Source organism: Pelophylax lessonae (genome assembly GCF_965119305.1).
Source record: "Pelophylax lessonae genome assembly, chromosome: 10".
Classification (NCBI taxonomy): Eukaryota; Metazoa; Chordata; class Amphibia; order Anura; family Ranidae; genus Pelophylax; species Pelophylax lessonae.
The window spans coordinates 173,688,507-173,691,216 of NC_138777.1; positions in this window are offsets into that span (position 1 = coordinate 173,688,507).

Sequence of the window (2,710 nt, forward strand, 5' to 3'; positions counted from 1 at the left end):
TTACACACAAGTGCAAACTGCTTTGTTTTTTGGAAGTCAGTTCGCGTGGGCCGGCGTGCATTCTAATCACCAGGAATGAGGACAGAATGTGAAATCACATATTACCCGAAAATGACAGCAACATGCGCTTCAACGCATTTCACCAAGATGGACTTTGTACATAGGTTGGCATAAGCCTAGGCATAGGCTGTTGTAGGACAACTCAAGGTACGTTTTTCCAGTGTGTTTGCAATTTTCCTTACTGGTGTATTCCTTTACATCAGACTAGCACTTTTTCCCCATGTTAAAGATCAAAGACTGATGCTTTCTACCCTTTTTGCTCCACCCTCACAATCGTTTTTTTAATGAACGGTTGAACTTCAGAGATGTGTAGTTTCTGTACCATTTTTTTTTAAGAAAACATGAATGAGCATGAAGAGAGCAGCCTAAAAACATCAAATGAGGATAAATGTAACCGATCAAAATTACGAGGTTTGTATACCAATGCCAGAAGCCTGGCCAACAAGATGGGAGAGCTGGAGCTGCTGATGTTTGAGGAGGACTTAGATTTTGTGGGGATAACTGAGACTTGGTTTGACAGCTCTCATGACTGGATGGCGACCATTCAGGGGTATTCCCTTTATCGCAGGGATAGAGAGGGTAAAAAAGGGGGAGGGGTATGTCTGTATATTAAGAACAGTATACAGGTAAATATGAGGGATGATATTAATAATGGAGCTAAGGACGAGGCAGAATCCCTATGGGTAGAGCTTCAAAGGGAAGGCACGGTGGGGAAGGTAATATTGGGCGTATGCTATAGGCCCCCCAACCAGAGGGAGGAGGGTGAGGCGGACCTCATGTTACAGATAGGATTGGCAGCAAGGATGGGAAATGTCATTATAATGGGGGACTTTAATTATCCGGATATAGACTGGGCAGAAGGAACCGCGCACTCAGCCAAGGCTCGGCAGTTCCTAAATGTTTTGCAGGACAATTTCATGGGTCAGATGGTGAATGCACCGACAAGAAACAATGCGGTACTTGACCTACTGATTACCAACAATACAGACCTGCTCACGGATATAGAAATATGGGAAAACTTAGGGAACAGTGACCATAGGTCAATTGGTTTCAGTATTAATTACAGTAATAGGAAACACAAGGGTAATATAAGGACACTGAATTTCAAAAGAGCGAATTTCCCTAAACTGCGCTCGCTGCTAGAAAATATCAAATGGGATAGAACCCTGGGAACAAAGAACACGGAGGAAAAATGGGAGTGCTTCAAGAGCATACTTAACAAGGGGGTGGGCCAGTGCATTCCACAGAGAAATAAATTTAAAAGAGCAAAACTAAACCCTGGGTGGCTAAACTCCAACATAAAAATGTATATTAGTGCTAAAGAAAAGGCCTTCAAAAAATACAAGACTGAGGGGTCATTGGCAGCATTTAAGCACTACAAAGAGTGTAATAAGAAATGTAAAGACGAAATCAGGGCGGCTAAAATAGAACACGAGAGACATATAGCGGAGGAGAGTAAAAAGAACCCCAAGAAGTTCTTTAAGTATATAAACAGTAGGAAAGCGAGGCCAGAGCACATTGGCCCCATAAAAGATGATAAAGGAAAAATGGCCACTGAGGACAGAGAAAAGGCGGAAGTGTTAAATAATTTATTTTCTGCAGTCTTCACAAAGGAATCGGGGGGCTACACGAACCTTGCTTGTAAGGCCGAACTAAATAATACACCTCAGGAAGTGCCGCCATGGCTAACAGAGGATAGACTTAGAGCTAAACTAGAGAAACTTAACATAAATAAATCCCCGGGACCGGATGGCTTGCACCCGAGGGTTCTTAATGAGCTCAGCCAGGTGATTGCCAGACCATTATTCTTGATCTTTAAGGATAGTTTACAGACGGGTATGGTGCCAGCTGATTGGAAAAAAGCCAACGTGGTACCAATATTTAAAAAGAGGCCGAGATATATCCCGGGTAACTATAGGCCGGTCAGCCTAACATCAGCAGTCTGCAAAATTTTGGAGGGGATGTTAAGGGACCACATACAAGACTTTAGTGATGAAAACGGTATTATAAGTAGTAATCAGCATGGATTCATGAAAAATCGTTCGTGCCAAACCAATCTATTAACCTTCTACGATGAAGTGAGCTGCCACCTAGATAAAGGAAAGCCTGTGGATGTGGTGTATCTGGACTTTGCAAAGGCCTTTGACACCGTTCCCCACAAACGCTTACTGTACAAACTAAGGAAGGTAGGTATGGACCATAAGGTGAGTACCTGGATAGAGAACTGGCTCCAGGGGAGAGTACAGAGGGTGGTGATTAATGGGGAGTACTCGGATTGGGCGGGTGTGGAAAGTGGGGTCCCCCAGGGTTCTGTCCTGGGACCAATCCTGTTTAATTTATTCATAAACGATCTGGAGGAGGGGATATCGAGTACAATCTCAGTATTTGCAGATGATACTAAATTAGGCATGCCAATATCTTCTATGCAGGATGTGGAAACCTTGCAAGCGGACCTGAACAAAATAACGGGGTGGGCAACTACATGGCAGATGAGATTTAATGTTGAAAAATGTAAAGTAATGCACTTGGGGGCCAGAAACCAGAAAGCAAGCTACTCACTAGGGGGGGAACCTCTGGGTGAGTCTAGGATGGAAAAGGACTTGGGGGTACTGGTAGACAACAGGCTTGGCAGTGGCATGCAATGCCAAGC